At 39.2% G+C, this 21194-nt stretch overlaps 1 long non-coding RNA gene across 2 annotated transcripts in view; it reads right to left on the reverse strand.

Moving 5' to 3' along the window:
• Window positions 1–1840: 1840 nt before the first annotated feature.
• Window positions 1841–21194, reverse strand: part of LOC103476476 (uncharacterized) — a 41169-nt gene continuing 21815 nt past the window's right edge. Inside the window, exons 1-3 of one of the 2 annotated variants that reach the window (XR_014091244.1) lie at window positions 19876–20577; window positions 5640–5760; window positions 1841–5535 (exon numbers count right to left, since the gene is read on the reverse strand). This is a non-coding gene — a long non-coding RNA (uncharacterized LOC103476476). Of the gene's footprint in view, window positions 5536–5639; window positions 5761–19875; window positions 20578–21194 lie in introns of those variants that run through there. The other variant, XR_535478.3, reaches the window with a different exon arrangement.

The raw sequence follows: 21194 nt of genomic DNA on the forward strand, positions 1-21194 counted from the left end.
TGAAGGTAATTAAGGGACAGGCTAAATTCGCCCATTTAGACAAGTGCTTCTTATTCTGTACATCCTATCTGCCAAGTAGCCTCTCATTTTATTCAGATAATTGAGTTTTAATTTAAAGCTTCACTCTTCTTAGTGGAGTGAGCATTTCTGCTCAGAAAGGATTCAAGATGATTACAGCTGTGTTATACACACTCCTACAAAAACTGCAGTATTAACAGTCAGCTAAATGTGAATGCTAACTCCAATCCTGATGCTAAACCAAAACAACAAAGATAGTTTCTACTGTTTTTTTCTCAGTTGCTATCAATAAAATGTGCTAAAACTATCCCGCAAAAGATAGTTTAGACACTTTTTCCTTTTCACATTTTAACTACTTTGAAAAGAAAAGTATGGCAATGTCTGACGCGTAGATTTCTCCTCAAAGGCAGACTGGGAGTCCCCAGTCAAATTACTCGGGCTGTTTCCGAATGCAAATATGTGGTGTAAAGATCAACAAAGCAACTAAAGATGCAAATCAAGAAATCTTGGCGGCCCGTTTTGGCATCTGTTGGGAGGGAAGGAAATTAAACATTTCCATCAACATTTAGCCCCTGAGTTTTTTCCTCCGAGAGCGAGACACTCGTTTGTATTTTTTTCTTGTTCCAAGACTTGTCTTTGAGAGTTTTTACTGAGGGCTGAGACTGAAATGCATGTAGTCGGTGAAACCGTAGTTTTTATATGCGAGACAGAACGCCTTGCAAAAGTATTCATACCCATTGAGTTTCCCCCCCACATTTTGTCACGTATGAATCTGAAACTATTTTTTTATTTTAACAAATCAGATCAAAACGGGAAAAGTGTGTCATGTGTTCAACCCATCTAATTCCATACTTTATAGAAAAACATTTTCCTGCAGTATAAGCTGCAAATCTCTCTTGATTTTCAACATCTTGAGACTGAACATTTTTGCCAATTTTCTCTGCCAAGTAGCTCGTGCCCAGTCAAACCCGACCTGCTAGGGGAACCATTAAATGTGTCCTCTGTGATGCTGAATTTGTCATTTTTAATTACAAAAGTTTTTACACTCCTCAAACTTCAACATTTTCACAGGTTGAAACCACAAATCCAGTGAATGAAATTATAATTTGTGGTATTTAGATCTATTTTTCTATTCATTAAGTTGAAAACTGCTTTTTTGATAATTTTAACAAACATAGAAAATGCCTCTATTGTTTTCTTTCTTTTTTTTTTTTTTTTTTTACAAAAGTTTGATGACTTTTTATTAAAAAAAATAGTAAACTAAAATAAGACGGTGGTTCCTTTAAAGACCTACATATAATAGATATTTATAAAAAAATTATAAGTTGTCTTTTTTTCAAAATGTCATGTAACATTGGATTGGACAAAAGCTGCAGACCTGTGACACACCAAGAAAATATTGTAAAGCATAAGAAAATAATACGTTTTCAAAATGTTTTCAAAATAAAACATCTGGACTCTGTTTTCACACTGATTCTCAATTGGATTACATTTTGTACTTGACTGGGTCATTGAGTTTTGATCTAAAACTTTGCCTTGAAGCTCTGATTGTATGTTCAAGATCTTCTGCAAGGTCAACCTTGGCTGTTTGACTTGATTTTTTTCAGATTATCTGTCTCGTATTACATTGTTGAGACATAAAACGTTTAACAAATATGTTAAAAAAAGCATATTTTTGTAAAAAGTTACATAATGTAGCTTTCTATGTGTCTGATTTTTCAGTTACTTAAACTAAGATTACCAAAACCAAACTGTTGAGTCTAAAATTGCTTCAGAGAGATTTTTCTTGTTCTTTGTATGTTTTACATTCCAAGATCCAGGACTTACTTGTACAAACATTCAGTGCATTTCACCTTCTGGGCGACCTCCACGTCGCAGATATGTCTCAGTAACGCTGGTACATGTCTGTCCTGTGTCACCCGTGCCACTTTGACATATAAGACTTGTTTACGTGCTGCTAAGACTCCTCTGCGCCTCTGTTTAGCCGCCCACACGCAGCCCACGCTAAAGGTTACCATGCTGGGATTTTAATCTACATGTGAAATGCGCTCCCCTACGCCTCGTCGTCCGCTGAGTCAGCAATCCGGCCAATGCCCCGCGATTCGGAGAGCCGTGCTTTATTGATTGAATGGGCTTTACTTCCCAACACACACTTTGGAAAATACCCATCCATCCACACACACACAAAGACGCATGCACTCACACGTATGCTGGTGACTTTGTTGCAAATGGAGGGTGGGAGAGAGATGAGTGTCAGGCCTCGCTTGATGGGTGAACATCAATCATTGCCTGTCAGGCCTTGCTTTTTCACCCCCACCTTCTTCCTCCACCTCCTCTCTCTTTCTTTCTGCTTCACTGATCAGTCTTTGTTTTCAATTCTGTGTGCGTGTGTGTGTGTATGCGTGCATGCACACATCTAGGGAATGCAGTCTTACCACATAGACAAGACGTGGGTAGTTTGCAGGTGTTATCGTTCTCAACTGCCAATTAAATAAGTGTCTCTTGTTGTCGTACCTCCATGTCAATGTGAACACCGTGCGTCGTAATACCTCTTTACCTGTGACAGGCGTTAGAAAAAGGATGTGTGTGTAATTGAATTCAGTTCACAAATTTGATAAAAGCTTTTGTTGAGCTGTGGCTGACTTCCTTCACGTGTTCATCTATTAGCAAGCATTTTGAGGTTAAGGTGGAGTTTGGGTAGAGATGTAATGAGATTTCGTCATGATAGTTCTTATCAAAGTAATGTCTACTTCATGGAAAGTTGTCTAGTTGGTGTTTTCCTTAAATTATTGATAAGTTCTCCAGAATAAAAACTGTGAAGCAAAGTCTTCTTTGAGTAAAAGTTATTAGATAGATTTGGTCTTCTGTCTATGAAACTATAGGCAATTCAAAAAGCTTAGTGATTAACCTTCCCTCCCGCTGTTTAACACGACATTCAGGAGAAGCACGGTAGATGTCACGGTCGGACAGCAGGGAAGCGAGTGGTTGTCCCGTCAGACCGTCAGTTCCCAAAACCACACACACAAAAAAACCCTTGTAAAAATGGATGCAGGGTCAGTGCGACCCTGCATTCGGACCACACTCTGGACACCCCTGCATTGGACATCAATTAATACACACTTTGCAGTATAAAACTTTTATTGGTAAAAACATGAGAAAAATTTGTCCTTGGTTTTTGCAAAAATATTGATGAAATCAAATTTTTTTTTGCATTCTTGTGAATATCAAGGCCTGTTTCATCTCCTGAGCCGAGCATCTTGTCACACCTCTGATTTAGGTAATGTGGGTTTTTATATGGAAGGAAATTTGTCACACAATGGCAACACATGACTGAACACTGATGCAAGAGTCATGAACAATAATGATTCATATAGATTTATTTGAAATTTAGACACTCTGAGTGATGTAATGAAAAAATATTTTTTTAAGAAATTAGCCAATGACTATAATTATTTTTACTGTCCTGAAAATATGTATAATTAAATAAGCATGTAATAGAAGGAAGAGATGCGGAGGAAGGCGGAGCTAGGTCCAACCAGACGTCTTGCACAGCTGAGCGGTTGCCACGGGAGATTAATGGATTTTCCAAATACACATGAAAGAATCAAGGCAACACTCCAGGTGTGTTTTTGACGGGGGGATATAACATGATGTAAAACTTAAAAGTTATTTCCCCCTTTAATCCTTCTACATACCAAAACGTTATGGACTATTTCATGCTGTCGGTATTCTGGGAACAGTTTTCCTTTCTCAATATGACTCCACAAAAGCTCAATTGGTGTGGTCCATTATTAAATGAATGAGTGAGTTTAGTGTTGAAGAACTTCAATTGAGTTCTGACCTCAATTCAATTAACAGCAGCAGAGACGTTAATCCAGACCTTCTTGTCCAACATTAGTGTCTGACCTCACTTATGGAAGAATGGCCTAAATTTCCTGGAACAAACTTCTAAATTTAGTGGAAAGACTTACCAGAACAATCCGACATCAATTTGTGAGTGAAGGCAGATGAGTGAATACTTTGAGCAAAGTTCTGTGTGTTTTTTCTGTTAAAGTCATTTCAGGAAATCCACAATCTGTCTATTGTTTATTCCCATTTCCATTTGGTCTGTCTGTGCACTTCGCTTTGAAAATGTCATTGAAACCAGAGTATTGGACATGCTGAACAAATAGACTTTTAGACTTCAACTCAGACTCTTAACGATTTATTATTCGGTCAGGGACAAGTGCTTCATCCATTTGTCAGGGAAATGTATATTTCTTCCACCCCCCCCAATCTAGCATAATGGATTTGGCTCTCCACCAAGAACCTGGAACACATTCTCTTCATCTTGTGCCAAAAACTACAGCGTGCATCCTCTGTTTTTGGTTGTTTCGACTCTATTTGTTATTGCGCTTTATTTTGCGAGGGGAAAAAAAGGCCCGGTGAGCTGTATTTGTAGTGGGTGCCAGGGGCTCGGGGAGATGTGTTTTCAATTACTACTTGGTAAAATGACGGATGGAGGGACAATGAAGCAGGAAAAATCCAGCTCAGTGTGTATGTTTGCTTATTCAGTTGTGACCATGTTTGTATGTGTGCAAACATCTTTGTTAATGTTAGATTTTGCACATGGGGATTCATACTGAGCTAATCGAGGTTTCCTACTCGTTTTTAATTTCAGGATTACACACGCTTCCAGACTAAAACCTTTTTTTTTTTTTTTTACTGGAGTTTTTACAACATGGAGAACCTTAACTGCCTAAATAGCATTCGGGCTATAATGATAATTCCACACAGTACTGAAATTGTCTAATTTTGAGAGTGTCTGTCACATACTTTCATTTAAGTGCTTGGATTGAAATAGATCAGCGTTATTTTTTTTTATAACACTTGGAATTCTAAAATCACATTCTTTGTGTACAAATTAAATTGGCAAATTAAAAATAATAGTGACCTGATGCTTCATTTGGCCTTTGAACCAGAGCAGGTTTATGATACAGACACATACTGCACTGTGCAAAAAGAAAAAAAAAAAAGATTTTAGAAGGGCACGATTTTTGTCCAGAGGAAAAAGGATAGACGTGCTAGATGTGCTCCAGCCCCATCTAGTGTCCATCTGTTCATAACCCTGCCCCTTTTTGAATAAATTAGTTTGGACATAAATCAATTCCAGATCAGAGGATCCTACTTTACCAAAGTAGTCAGAGTCTGGGTGATCGTTCATAAAAGTATTCCGGTAATGTTGGCAAAACATTAGACTTTTTTTCATTATAGCCACTTGTGCTTATAATTGGACAAATATTATTGGACAAAAAAAGGAATCGGCTCAAACCGTCGCTGTGTCTCAACAAATAGATCCTAAAATCTGATTGAAGCAAACGGTAGTAAGTTCAAAGTTGAGTTCCTGCTCAGGTTATCTTCCGAGATGTAAAGAGCAAACATACACATAACCCGTATTCATATTTATAGCCAAATGTCCACGTTCCACTCAGACATACGTAGTTTTCATAGTTCTTAACGAGCCGGTTCATACACCGTCTAGTGAGAGAAAAAGAAGAGAAAAAGAAGATCATCAGTTTCTGAATCCTTGTTGATCCTGTTACTGAAATGAGCAACACTCAGAAACACAGATCTTTCCTCACCGTATTTATTTATGACATATTATCAGGGTTGTTTCTTCTTCTTCTGCCCACAATCTGATGCGTTATTGTCTTCATATGCTGTGTGATGCCAGCCTTTGACCTGGAGTACTAAAGCCCAACCCTGTGCACACAGTCGACACGGTCAGATTATTTGGACTAAACTCACTTGATCTTATATTTTTGGCTGCCCAAACATGATTGCCATTTGTTCAAATAGATGTTTTTTACTTGGATAAATCTAATGGGACTCTTCTGGCACTGATGGAATAATCACATGCTGAAATGCATATCAGTTTGAAATCATTTCAGAATGAAGCAGTTCAAGTCTTGGGACAAAATTCCCTGGTTTCCATCTGAGAAGTTGCTCCTCTGTGGAAGTAAACGGTGTTGCAGAAGCCTGTGGTGTGTTGCTGTTAACTGAAAATGCCCCGGACGCAGATGGAGCGCATAAATGATTGATCACAGGTGATGGATTTCACAGCAAAGCAGCCGCAGCTCCATAGTGAGTAACGCAACGTTGGTATATTTATACTTCCTTTGTTTTCTAAGAAGTATGTGTGTAAAAATGGAACAATGCTCGTTTTAACCCCAAATATAAAACTGCATCAACTGCAACGGTGTTGGGGGGGAAACACTTGAAGAAAGGAAGAAAACCAAGAAATATCATAAGAAAAACAGAAATAGTGAGTAAAGTGAAGACGGTTATCTTTTATGACAGTTTAAACCTTATGTAAAAAGTCAGCTAAAGGTTTTCTCCACATTAAGATTGTTCAAGTGTCTGTCGGCAGCTTCTGGGTAATTTATGGCGTCAATTAGTGGTTTGTATATGAAGTTTTTGTAAAAAGGGCAAATGAAATGAATGCTTGCGGTTGAGCCTCTGCTCATCAGCGGAGTCGTCTCGAACTACAACAGTGACCCCTAGTGTGGCTGCTTTCCTGAAAAGCTGCAGCAGCCGAACATGGAAGCTGCTTTAACGCACGCTGGTTTAGCTCCTGGCCGTTTTAAGGAACATGTTGCTGCTTTGGGTGAGAAAGGGAAACTTTGTTTGCACAGGGCGTGTTTTGGAGGTAAAGGTGGTTTTGTTTGTCAGACGGTCCTCACCGATTATGATTCACGTTTATTTCATTCATCCTTCAAAACTTTGAAAGTGTAGCAGTCGGCACAGGCAAACATGAAATGGATGTCATGTCGGAAACATAGTCATGAGTCATCAGACCTTCTTTCTTCCTAAATTTTCTCCAATTTTTCCAGAAAATGAGGCGTTTGTTCTAATAATAACTAAAGGGAAAAATGTATAAACATGAATTTGCCATGTTTGTACTGTGACTATAGTAAAATTAAGCTTTCCTGTAGTAAAACCTCCAGGTGGATTTGGTATGAAACAATGGATAAATATGTGGAAAAGCATAGTGTGCACAGTGGTTAAGTATGGTGGTGGATCTGAGATGCTGTGGGCCTGCCTCTTTCAAAAACCCCTTGTTGCCATGAATGGCAATAATGAACATTTAGAAACGCCTGAAAATGTAAAATTCCTGTGTGACTCACCTGAGTGAAGTTGGCCCCCTGCGGCCCAGTGCCTCCTTACCTTCTTAAAATTTGTGTCAAACGTTTGTGTAGCAAGAAATGTCATTTGTGCAGATATCATTTTTAAGATTTTTTTAAATGATATCTGGTGACTTCTGGAAGATTCATCTCACCTCTGGATTTGTTAATTTTATTAACAAATCTGATCAAATTGATTTTTAAATTAATTATGCTGGTTTGTGCATCTAACAGTTTTGATTGACACCAAATTGGTTTGATTTCACTGAGGTGTTGGATTTTATGATTAAGCTGTAATATGTAATATGGACCAGAATAAAGATGATTGATTGATTGATTGATTGATTGATTGTCAATGACTTTTCATTGGATCTTGTTTGTAATGATTGAAAACATGCAGACACAAAATCAAGTTTATTCCACAAAAATTACTCATCATCAGACAGTAAGAAAATTTTAGCTGCAGGCCTGTTGCAATAAGCAATAAATTAATGGCATGATAAATTAAAAGTCAATCATTTCCATTTGCATCATTTATTGTTTTTCTCTTTTCTCTCTTTTTACCAAAATATTCAGTCTGGTGCTTTGGTCTCACTTAGCCCTTATTTTGAATCGCAGTTTTATTTACAGAGATTTTTTGTTGTTGTTTCTGTTGTTTTTTGATTTAATTTTTGGATATTTAAAATGTCTTCCAGTTCCAGTGTTGAATGTTCACTAGAATTTTAAGTTTATTGATCTTCGGGAACATGTTCTTGCATTATTATGCCATTAGCATTATATTATTTGAAAATGGTCTCAAAACAACATTATCTTTTATCGCGATTACTTCTGGGACAATTTATCGTCCAGCAAAATTTGCCATCGTGACTGGCCCGCTTAGCTGCGTATTTCTTGTTTACAAGGAGAGTGGTGTCATATTTACTATTTTTTGTGGTATAATCTTTTGGAAATGATGAAAATTATTTAAAATAATCTCTTTTGACAAAATTGTGAAATTTTAAAAGAAACACAAACAGTGGAGCAAGTGGAGCAACATTGTTATAATTTTGATCACCCATTTTTTTGCTCCAAATAAATCAGATCACTGCCTGCCATCAGACAAATTAATAAAGTATCTGCCCTGTTATCTATTGTCATATGATTATTTAAATCAAGTTGTATAGAGAAAATAGCTGCTAAATTTAAGTTCCACCATCCTTCACCACACTCTACTTTAGAAATGAATCTGGACACCATCTCTTCAAATGGACAGACTGACAAAAAGATAAAACCTACAGAACCCGGTTCAGCTGTTTTAGTGCTGAGTTCTACATCTCTCTCACTTAACATCAAGCTACAATAGACTCAGATCTTTAATCAACCTGCAGCAAAGACATATGAATGCATTCTCCGCACAACTGGGAGGATCAGCTTTTAAGGGGATAATTTTTAAAATAAAATCTTGAATGGGTTTCTAATCCACCAAAGAGGTTTTTATGCACACACGTATAAAAACCTAATGAGCTGCTCTTCCACTACAAACATGCATAAAACTTCCACTAAGTTGAAAAAAACACAATTTTGCAATTTAAAACATTTCCATTAAAAAAAGAAATGCAGTTAAAATCACACGCGATAAGTCATTAAGAAAACATCCTCCGACCACTTCCTGTCATCTTCTTTGTCATTTCTGCCAGTAGTAACATCCGGCTATTGATCACATTAATAGTGTGATGCAAAAAGAAAAAAAATAGTGTTTGTGAAATAAACTAATTTCGAAAAACCACTTCATCCTAGCACAAAAGCTTTAAATGAAAAATTGAGTTTGTTGTTTTTTTTTAATTGCTTTTTTTTTCATTAGCGAATTTATTTTCTTAATGTCAATTTGTACAATTTTAAGTCTAAACTCAGCTATTGTCTGGCATAAAGAACATGCTGCTTAATTCTCCATGCTAAATTTCCCTCATGATGTGCGGCTAAAACTCTAATTACTGTTAACCAGCTTTTAATACATATTAACATACAAAGAGCAGAGACTCACAGAGGGACATGCTCATGCAAATCCAGCGACTTCAGTGACAAAGCCAGCCAACGTGATGGGATTTCGTCTGAGAAACTTCACATACACACTTGTTCTGCACCAGCTAGGCTCCTAAGCCTCAGGCTCACTGCAATGAAATTTTCATGCAGCCATATGGAAGAGTATTGGTGATAGAGATTTACTGTCGGGGCTAGACGTCCCGCTGGAGAAAACAAGGAAGCATGAACATATTGCCTTCTGTAAATCAGAGGGAGAGCAGCTCCTGGATTTGGATGCCGCTGCTGGAAAGTAGTCTGTGTGTTTATCATTCAGTTTCTGTGCTTCTTTCCTCTGCAGTGTTTGAGTCAAAGTTCAGCTAAAGCAGCAGAGACACCAGGGTTACGCCGACTTTTATTCTTTGTCGAGGTATTAAGAAAAGCAAATGGAGACGTTGAGTAGACCACAGACAAAAACAACCCCGGCTGTGTGTCTACGGGAAATGTCATTGTTACAACTTGAAGAATAACACTCTAGTCGTGCAGTGCATTCTGGGAGGTTTATTTTGTGCTTTCTTGAGTCTTGAGAATTTCCAACAGGCAGAATGTATTTCATTACCAATTGGCTTTAGATATTAGGTTGGTTTCAAGTCTCACACCTGATCGTCCACAGACTTGGCTCGATTTCGGACACAAATTGCAAATTTTGTTACATTTCCAGCAGCTGTTGTTTTCTTTCACACTGAACTGTGTCAAACAAACCAAACTATTTGGAAAAACCTCTTCAAATCCTTGCCTGTGGTGGCACTGCACCAAGAATCACTTAAGGAAGAGGCCTGAAAACCTCTGAAGAAGACACTCAGCACAACTTCATTTTTCATGAAATATAAGCAAAATATAGATCTTAGTGGTTGTAGAATTTCTCTTTTGTCATTGGCAAAAAACCACAAAACATTTCTCCCGCTAGCTCTAGACCGTTGCATTTGTTTTGGTTGTATTTACCCATAATGCCTTGTACTATAGTCTGCTTCCTGCTTTCGGAGCGGTCTCTGGTCCGCTTGGCGTTCACATATGCATTCAAACCACACCAGAGTTCACTTCAACCGAACCGAGACCTAAGATTGTAGGTGAACCGGAGTTTGCTTTTTTTGGTTCGCATCAGAGTTCAATTGAACCTGACCGTCTAGGCAAAAAAACTAGTTTGATTAAAGAGAACTAATGTGTATGCACTCTTAAATAAATGTACCCGGGATCGCACATCTCAGTGTAACAGACAAATTGGTAAATTCAGAGCCTTGGCTTTCAGGTGTGTTTCATCTTTGTTGTTCTGTAATGAGGATACACCATTTAGGATGCTAACTGATCCCCGCAGGATCAACGATGGAGATTTTTGTATTTGCGTTGGATGGCCTGGATTTGGGGGAGACTTCTCTGGGTATCTACTCCAGGTAGGGTTGGCAAAAATCATACATTCCTTTTAGTTTTTGAAAAAACATCCGCATTAGTGGACGGCCCATTCTTTGTAAATGGTTTTGCATTTCTTCCTTGAGTGATGAAAGAAAACAGCATTTCTTGACTTATTCCAGTCTAATTGTTAAATTGTAGCCCCAAATTCAACTAACCCAAACTACTTATTTCAAGTGCAACTCCTCACTTCAGTCTACAGTCTATCTCTCTCTCTCTCTGAACTGAGAAACTGAATCAGTGCCAGGGTCAGAGAAGCAGTGCAAACATCCAGGTCTCAGCTAAGGGCCTGCTGGTCCAGACCGCACAAAGCACCCTGCCTCAACCTCAGCCAGCAGCCCCCCACCCACCTCCTTCCCCTTCTCCCCCACCTCTCCTTCCAGAAGGCCACAACAATCCCGTCTTTGTCGGCCAATGATTGATGACACGGAGGAATTTCATTCACGACCGCCCGGTGTTTTTGTGTTACCGTGACGACCAGGTGAAAACAGAGTGCACCGGGGGTATCGAGTTTCACAACCTTGATCACAAGGGAAAAGTTAAAGAGAGGGGGGAAAAGAAAAGAAAAAAACGAAAAGCAACAACTGAGAGGTCACTGTAGTCGTTAAACAAACAGCCATCGCTGTTATCTCAGGAGATAAGCGCTGGGAACCATCGCGGTTCGCCGTGTGACGTTCCTCCACAGGTGGAGATGTGAAGGAAATTATTTTCTCCTCCACATTTATTTTGCTTTTTTCACACGAGCCTAAAGGCATTATTCTAAGAGCGTTTGTTTAGGTTATTAATAAATCCCACAGAATGGTCAGATTTCGTCACGCACAAAACACAGAGACTCGATCAGGAAGGAGAAGACGAAAAAAAAAAGCTGCACATCACTTATCAACGTAAATAAAGGCTCAGTTGTTCATCCCACTCACACTCAGACTCACTCAGAGCACATCCACTCACATATGGTACTCTCATTTAATGGATATAGCAAGTTGGTAAAGTGCCCCATTAGGAGAGTCCAGAGCCTGAGCATAACAAAGCTCTAATGCAATATTCATGTCTTCTCATTTCCTCCATTCCACAACAATAGACCTCCACATAACATGCCTCTATATAGACTTGTAAACCGCATCTAGATGCGGTTTTCTTCAAACAATGGATCACCTTATTCGGAAGATGATTAATGGATTTGTGTGATCACTTGTTTGTGAGATGTAAAAGTTGGGAGATCTGAGCAGACAAGCGTGGCTGCTCAGTTGTTTTATCCAAACGCACAGGATAGAGAGGAACATGCAACAACCAGACAAATCATCTTGGGTTGCATTCACAACAGCCCTGTTTAGTTCGTTTTAATCAAACTCTAGTTTATTTGGCGGGGGAGGTGTGAACGCGCAGTCAAACTCCAAAATAGCTAACTCTGGTCGCCTGGAAACCTATGTCTGGGACGGGAGGCTGCTCCAAAAACAGGAAGCTGACTACAGCGCAGGGCATTCTGGGTAAATAAAACAAACAAAAAAACCCTGTGAGTCTTCTGCTAGCAGAGAAATGGTCTGTGGTTTTTATCCAAACGACGAATGAGAAATCCTCCAACTGCTGAAATCTGATTCCATTTGTTTACATTTTGTTCTCAGTTTCTTCTTCAGAGGTTTTCGTGTCAATTCCTTCAGTATTTTTTGGTGCAGCGCCACCACAGGCAGGGAGATGAACAGAGTTTTCCAAAGGTTTGACATAGTTGCAGTGTGAAAACCAACCTCACCAGGTGAAAATGTTACAAAATGTTACTGGATTATGAGGTGTCAAGACATTCTTAAACTCCTTCCAAAATTAACACCTTGAACTTTTTCACATTTTGTACCTTACAGTCACAAAGAAAATAATTCATGTTTTTTTCACTTATAACATTTCCCCATGTTACAAGTGAAATAAATTTTGAATCACCTGTTTTCTTTGGTCAGTGTCACTTTCTATAGATCATTTTGATTTTAAATGAGCACAATTGTCTACGATTTTCTTGGTTGCTGAGTTACCTGGAGGCAGACAAGAGACGGGTCAGACAAACAGCTGATTCAACCAAAATTAACGTGACTTTGTTATACTGGAGGACAAAATGGGGACAAAAAAAAAGCAAAACAATTCTCAGCCAAACTCTCTCCAGTAACGAACATAGTTTAGTCACATGAAATATTCTGCCAATGAAGCACTATGGCATAACTTAGACCTCATTTCTCATGCAGCAAATTAATGCGCGATGCTTGATATCCTCATTGGAGCTCCGATCCCGGTATGAATTATTCACCCCAGCTCCATTATTGAGCCTGCCACTTAGGCTGATGCTCCTCTTCAGCTCCATGAATACACACACAACAGGCTTCCAGGTCCAACACACACATATGCCACTAAAACGCACAATTACCTGCTGTGTATGTGCACAGGAATGTCATAATAAACTTCATTTATATTTATACACCACATAAATACCAATAAGACGCATTAATACAATAAAACGCCACACGCATTGCATCGCCAAGCAATGCTAGAAGAAAGTTCCCCGTGGAGCGGAGCGCCATTCCTCTTGTTCACAAAGAGACACACAGAAACCAAACAGGGTCCTCTTTCTGTACTGTAATCAGCGCCGTGTTGAGATCATCTCCACTCCCAGCAGGGCAAACACTGTAATGTATCACTCTAAAGTGTCATTATTGACTTCCCTTTCAGTTTAAAACGCAGCTCCTTTATCAGCGGGTAAGTTGTTATCAGCTGTTTGTTTTGCACACAAAACCGCAGGCCGAGTCGAGGGAGACATGAGGAAGCGACCTCTGGCAGCCCCCGGACTGTCGATGACAGCTTTACGGCCGATGATCGGTATAAAACTATCAGTTATAGCTCGCCGCACATAAAAGTAGGACGGTTATCAAATTCGCTTGCGATCAAGCTGGCAGTCGGCCAGAACGGCAAGGCAACTTTCGCAGAACAGCTTGTGCATTAAATTTAGGTGAAAAAGTTGACGCCTGAATGCAAGGTGTAGTTTGAGATCATGAAGCGTTCTCAGTTTGGATTTTGCCAACTTGAGAATGCCAACATCAGCTTGTTTGATGGGACTTCTTTAGGGTTAGAAACAGGAGTGTCGCATTGAGCAATTTACCAATTTAATGATAAATTAAAATGAGCTCGATAAGTTATATTCTGATGATTAATATACTTTGAAGGGCAATTCTGTTTACAGAGGCACTGTAATTTATCCGGTTTCTGGCCAGTGTCTGGCTTTTATTTCCATTTTATTGATTGTTTTTGGTGTTGCGCTTTGTCAAATAAGAAATAAACAATATTCAAATTCCTGTCAGTGGAGAGAACACAAAATTTAGACTGAAAAAAGTGTATTATACCTTCACAATGTTATACATAAATCATAATCAAAATCAAAGCAGCAGAGTGTTTCCTGTATATATTTTTCTAAAACATGTTGCCAAGGAAATGGTCTCAAAACATTATCATTTATCGCAATAATTACTGAGACAAATTATTGTCCAGCAAAGTTTTATTTGGCAGGCCTAGTTCCTCAACCTGATGCCTCATATTCGCTTCTAGATGTTAAATGTACCTAGGAAAGTCTCCAGAGACATACTGCATCTCAGCTCCAGTCTGGATTGCAACTGAGAAAAAGATGCAGCAACCTGTGAAGACTAACAAATGGCTAAGCTGTTGTACGAATCTTTGACAAAATACCTCTTGTCTCCACAGCTACAAACCTTTCCTCCTTTATCAAAGAGAACAAAAACTTTGGAGATTAGCCTGTGAGTCAGTGATTAACTTTCCTTACGTCTGCTATGGGCCCAGCACGCCGTTACTTCCAATAGCACCGGCAGCGTGATGCATTACGCTACGAACTCATTATGACCGCCGAGGGTTTCCCGACAGCTTGCGCGGTCCGTGGTGAGTCTGCTCTCCTGCAGCGCTCCAAGGGTTGGACACTGCTGCTAGCAAGCAGCACCGTGTGTGAGGAGAAACCAGAACTCCCCCTCTCTTGTACCACCGCATGTACATCAGAGCCAGGGTCACTTTATTACTGCCAAGAACAAAGGCACCAACGAGGTGAAGTGGGCTTGTGTACAAGGTCACAGGAACAGAAATTACTCTCGTCTCTTCCGTAGTTGCCTTCTTGTTACAGAATTTCAGCTAATTTAGCATTTTGTTATACATCGACATTAAAAACATAAGAGGCAAGAGGAGGGCTGATGGTTACACTCCTTGGTCTATGGCAGTACTGGAGGTAAAACTTATCTTTCTGGTGGGTTGGGACTCTTTTGTAAAAAAGAGGACATAAGCAGAAAATGATTGTAGCCAGGGCGTAAAGATGTGAAACTACTTGCTTACGTGAAGTTCTAAAATGTTACATTTTGCTGTTATTTATATGAAGTATTATTATAAAACATATCTGATCTGCATTATGTAAGTGTAGGAGCTTTTAGAGGTGAAACACTTCTTTTCTAAATAATTGATTGTTGCAGTTCAACAGTTGTTGGAACCCTGCTAAATAAAGTCAGATTTTATTACGTTAGCATAATTTCACATTGATAATTTTGCTGCAATTTACCAACAATAAGCCTTTTTATTCAATTTTTTATGATATAATTATATAGATATGTACCTATCCAGCATCATTTTCCACATTTGACTTTTTAATTTTTTTATCTGACCATAAAGGCAAGTTTTGGTTTGTAGCTGTTTTCTTGTTTACTCCCCCGTTTACTTTGCAAATTGCATGTTCTCTTGTCTTTAGCGTAGGAAAGAGATTGTGTTTTATTGTTTGTTCAATTCTAAGGTGGTTCTCAGGAACTGCATTTCAAGATTAGGGTTTCGCTTTGGCTAAACTAAAAGAAGACCTAGCTTGTTAAGCATTTAGCTGCTAACCCTAATTACCAAATGATGGTTACTACACAACGATTCTCTCAACAATTACAAACCATTACTCTCTGTTTTTTTCTCCTGGGGACACAAAATGTTAACACAAACAGTTTGGGAGTTGGGGAGGATCTTTCAACGCTGTTGAAATTGACTTTGCTCCATCAAATAACTGAACAACAACTTCCTTCCTTGCTTCACAATTAAAGTCTCAAACACTAAATACAGGCTTGTTGAGCTTAACGAAAATTGGAAAAGGTTTGGATTTTATTTTTGGTTTCATTTATTTTACTGTGACAAAGGCCCAACGCATTTTTAAAAGGTTTCTTTTTGCATGTTTTTAGCCGCAGTGCTGCAGGTGTTCAGATAAAAATTCTCTGTCTGGTTTGAGCTGTAGTCTCGATCCACAACAGCACTCCATGAAGCACGCATATAATGAACAGGGATCCGCTGCCAGTTTCTAGCCAGAACCATCCATCACAAGGAAACTGGATCTGCGGGGGCCTCCATTTCTGGTTTGGCGATGACCAACCCACCCGCACAGAGTGGTCCGTCAGCAGCAGGCTAACACTAACAAGAACGGCAACGTGATACAAGATAAGCTTTCGCCTAAGAGCTCTTGGGTTGATTCCAGTCCTCCTTTCATTGTTTTGCCTTGATTTTTTTTTTTACCACCGTCTGATTTCAGGCTGAAAGGCATTACGTCAGCTCTGAAGAGGCTCTAACTGAAATGTCAGCAGGTGTAACTTTTAACGTGCTGTTATTTATATAAGGGTTTTTTGCTTTGGCCTAAAAAACTGAAAGCAAAAACTAAGGAGCAGCTCTTACATGGTCTGTAATGTTGGAACATGAAACCCGGCTCATGGTCCGATCATCTCCTTTACTAAATGTTCTTTCCCTTGTTAAAATTGAGATGACCGAATTTGGTTTTGGAAGTTGGATATGTTGTTTTGACATTTGTGTGCTCCGCCATTTCCTTAAGGAAAATTGCATAAAATTATGTGGTTGGTGGTCATAAATTTGTCTTGAATATGAATTTAGAGCAGTTTTTATGCATCCATCTATACTAATGTAAGAACCAATATTATATGCACTCATAAAGCAGAATGTGACCATTAAAATGATTGCAGTTTGGTTGATTTCTAGTAAATATTTCTAAGCTGAAATGTTGGTTTAACAGGAAAAAACAAAAAAACTTGAGGGAAATTACAACAAATGTTTAAAATATATTTACAAATAATTTTTTTTTAGTGCATATGTCCTAAGTTTACCATTGACATAAAGTGCTAGCAAGGTTCGCTTTGGTATTAATATTATTGCTGAGATAATTGAGACGTAACACCTCAATAAAAAGTGAACAAGTTCTTTCTGTCTATCCTAATAATAGAATACACCACTGCAAAGGCGTGTCATTAACTAGCAATAACAGAACCAGCCTTAAGAAGCTCAACTTGCTGTTAGCATTAGCGCTGTTGCTAATGTGGCTACAGCTGGATGGCAGCTTAAATTCCTCCTCCAGCAGAAAAACCTTTTCTACCACAGGTTTTTGTTCAAGTTCCCAAGACTCTTACTTTCTGATTTATTCATTTATAATGTCATATAATAATAGGCATTACAGTTAAACTGTAACTGGATCAGACATTGTCTGGACACAACAAATGAATATGGAAGCTAACCGATTCAACATCTGCTCCTAAATACTATTCAGAACGTTTATCCTTGATGTGTGACAAAAATTTTACTTCGTTATTAAAATTTTATCATTATTTAACATTACATTTAGAAACTTGTGTGCTTGATTGCAATTTGGATCATTTTAATGGTGAATATCTGATACCCTCCTCTTTATAGTGCACTCTTCCAGTTTAATTGCTTTCTCCTTCGTCATGCAGCGTGCGATTCAGTTTCCTCTTCTCCTCTCTATCAAGCCACCTCAGACAGCTTTATTCACCTTGTCGGTTACCACCCATTTTAAAGTTAAGCCATCCATGCTTAATGTTTATACTTTGTAAGCGAACTCCCTGTGACAAACCAATAAAAGACGATTTACTGCTCACTAGAACCCATGATCTGGATTATCACAAAATTCCAGCACAGCTCCCTTCGCTTTCGCTCGCCTATCCCTGTACAGTAAGACACGCGGGCTTATGGCGTATGTGTGCTTACTCTGCAAAGGTAATACTTCTCAATATGCCCATTAATCCCTCTCGTCGAGGCATGGGAAACGGCCAGGTCCTTAAATCAGCAACAACGCCGGACTGCGTGCAGCGGGAAGAGGAGCTGCTGCATCCAGCGCCCCTGGCTGACCCTCTTTAAATAGGATGTCTGGATGTGTTATGAGGGCTATTGTTTCCTATAAACATCTAGCACTGGGGCAATAACAATCGCATCAAGCCAAATGAAGTTATCTGAGAATGGGATTAAACTCAGCATGACCCCACTGTCTGCTCGGCTCACAGGCCCTCCATTAATAATGCCTAATCTAATCAAGGAGCTAAGATGGATGGATGGCAGTCCTGCGCGTGTGTGTGCGTGTGTGGCGGAGAGTTTGGGAGGGCATTTGATTACTGCAAGCATGTTTATGTGTTTGTATGCATCTTTTCATGTGTACAGCTCTTGGACTTGTATTTGTTCAGACAACTTTTCTCTATTTTTGTGCACACGTTAGTTTTGTGTGTGTGTGTGTGCGCACACTACCTTTGTTTGTGCGTTTAAACATTGACGCATACTACGTTGTGGGGACCCACTGCTCCTTGTGGGGACCGAAGCCTGTTTTTGGGTCAGGAGTCAGGTTTAGGACTAAGGTGTGAATTGAGTTTTGGTTGGGGCTAGGTGTGTAATGGTTAGGGTTAGGATAAGGTTTAGGCTGTAGAAATGAATGGAACTCAATGGAAAATCCCCACAAAGATAGCCACGCAAATGTGTGTGTGCGTTTTGCAGCCAGGTTCTGTGCCAGAGCAGCGTTCTGATCCATGTCTGATTCAGCGGATTAATGGGCTCAAACAAGAAGAAACAAAGAAACAACAGTAGAAAAAGAAAAAAGTTTGGGTGTGTGAGAGAGGGCAAGAAAAATCAACTGAGAGGGAGAAACAAAGGTAGATTAAGAGGAAGAACAGACAAAGGAGAGGGGAAGATGAGAAAGCAGCAGCCATCGCATGGTTTCCTCCTCTGTTATCTCATTCTTGGCAGAGGTATGCCTTTGTAACTGATAGACAAACAGCCCTGCTATGACTGATAAAACCCGGTTGCAGATGGGGAGACGAAATTAAGGAGGACTGAAGGGGAACCTAGAAAACCAGGGAAAGAATAGATACAAGACGGGAATGGAGAGAAAGTTGGGATTGGAAGGTGTAATGGGATCTGAAAGGAGGCACCAGATGAGGAGGAGTGAGAAAGATAAAAACTGAATTAAAGTGAAAGCTAAGAATTAAGTTGAAATGAAAAGATATTAAATAAAATGTAGTCGGCCTTAAGACTGAATGCTGAATGCTGCTTCTCCTTGTTTGGTTCTGGTTCTGGGGATGCAGACCAGAACAAAAAGACCTGAGCGCCCTGGAAGGTTGATACAACAACAACAAATATTTAATGTATTTTAATGCTGAGGCGTTCAGTGATTTATAAACTAATACAAGTCTAATCTCTGAGCTACAAGGAGCCAATGTAAAGACTTTAAAGTCTTTAAATCTGGTCCTCAGTGAAAAAGCAAAATTACTCGTACCTTGTGCCATCATTAGATGTAACAAATGTTACTAAAGCTTTAATCCTGTGGAGACGCACAATCCAATAGGATCCAATTTGTCTCCTTAATCCATCACATATTATCCCAAAACTTTTGTGACGATTTCACTCAGAACAAGGCGATCAAGGCCCTCCAGTGGTTAGAGGTTCTTCACTGTGAGGTGAAGATGGTTCTTATCTGGATGAATTGTTGATTTGCTCTTATAGTAATTTTGGTAGACCAACCACTCTTCAGTGTTACACACACACACACACACACTAGGTTTTTTTTTTTTACTTTTTAGCCTGTGCCATTACGTTTACAAAAATGACAACAACTACCATTAGAAACAGTGTGGTGGTGCTTTCACTATACCATTATTTACTGTATGTGGCCCATCAACATTGATGTTATTTGGTTGCTTGCTGAAGGTTAACCTTTTTGAAGGGTTTAACTGGCAAAGAAGAATAAAAAACATCACATGTTCCTTGAAAGGACAGTGCATAGTGCAACGCTTACACAACATAAAAAATGCTTTGAGTTGTCGAAAAGGGCATTTCTCTGACTTAACTACTCAGCCATGTATCAGTCATGTCATAAAGAATCAAATAATCCCACCAACAAGCTTACCTTGCCATTGTCGGCAGCGCACTCAGTGTCTTCTTCTACTCTGCTCCTTCCCTTCTCTGACATAAACAACTCTAATTTACGACCAATAATATCCTGATTCAATCACCTGATTGATTTTGGACTTGTGTCCCACTAATAAATCTCAGCTCTTCTCTTATTGAGTCCTCCATCAGATCTCCACACTCTCCCACTCGCCCACCCGCACCAACCACACACATACGCGTGCGCACACTTATATATAGTCTAATGGTATTAGAAAATCAAAGTCTCTCATTTTGTCTCGGTACATCCGCAGGGCCCAGTAATAGATCTGGCTGTACTTATATCCGGAGAAAGAGAGGGGAGGGCGGTTAAAAGGGAGAAGAGGAGTAATGCGAGCGAGGCAGAGTGCAGAATAAGGGAGAAGAAGAGTGAACGGAGAGCAGAATCTGAACGTTAATAAGGTTGTACGGGGGCCTAATACGTGTGGACTGAGGCTGAATTCACCGAATTAGGGCATCTTTATCTGGTCAGCAGCAGAGCAACGGGAATAGTAAACCACAGCATGCGCTGTTCATAAAATTTTCTGCTCTGAGATAAGCCTTAATCTGCTGTGACTGTCGGCGTGAGTCATTGCAAATGGAGGCACCGGCTAGAAAAAAGAAGAAAAAAAAAAAACGCCAGTGGAAGTAAAAACATGTGCTTTGGTTGAAGGAATGTAGAGTGTGGCGTTATGTGGACCGCGATGCGTCCTCCACACAGAACGAGGCGCTGCTGTTACATCAGCTGTTTAGAAGCAGCCATAGAGGATGAAATGTTTTGGTGCAAACGTGGATCAATCGAATTTAAAATTTTGGCGATATAAATGGTTTAACTTGATATCATGGTCTTCCAAAAATGGTCTTCCAAAAATAAATGTGTAAAAAGCTAGTTCCAAAAGATAAAACGATAAACTCTGTTAAACGACAAGTTAAACAATAAACTGTGCATCAAAAGAAAAGGTAGTATTGGGTATTAGGGTACTATCTATTTTTTATTTATTTATTTATTTTTGTTTTTTGAAGGTTGAGTTCAACTTTACCAGCCTCAAACAGGTCGGATTATTGCAAGGTTAACTTAATAAAGAAATAATTTGAACAGAACTAGACTGATAAAGTCATTTATATAGGCTAAAGTATCTCTAAGAAAGAAATTCAAGAATAGAAGCAACACCAGTGGTGTCTTATCAGTCTGCAGAGCCATTCCTAAGGCTTTGGGACTAGCATGGACATTTATTGTATCGTTTATCGTGATAAATTTCTTATCATGACAAGAATTTAGATTTGTTGTCATGATAAATT

This window comes from Poecilia reticulata, chromosome 15 (assembly GCF_904066995.2).
Source record: "Poecilia reticulata chromosome 15, P_reticulata-male-v2, whole genome shotgun sequence".
NCBI lineage: Eukaryota > Metazoa > Chordata > Actinopteri > Cyprinodontiformes > Poeciliidae > Poecilia > Poecilia reticulata.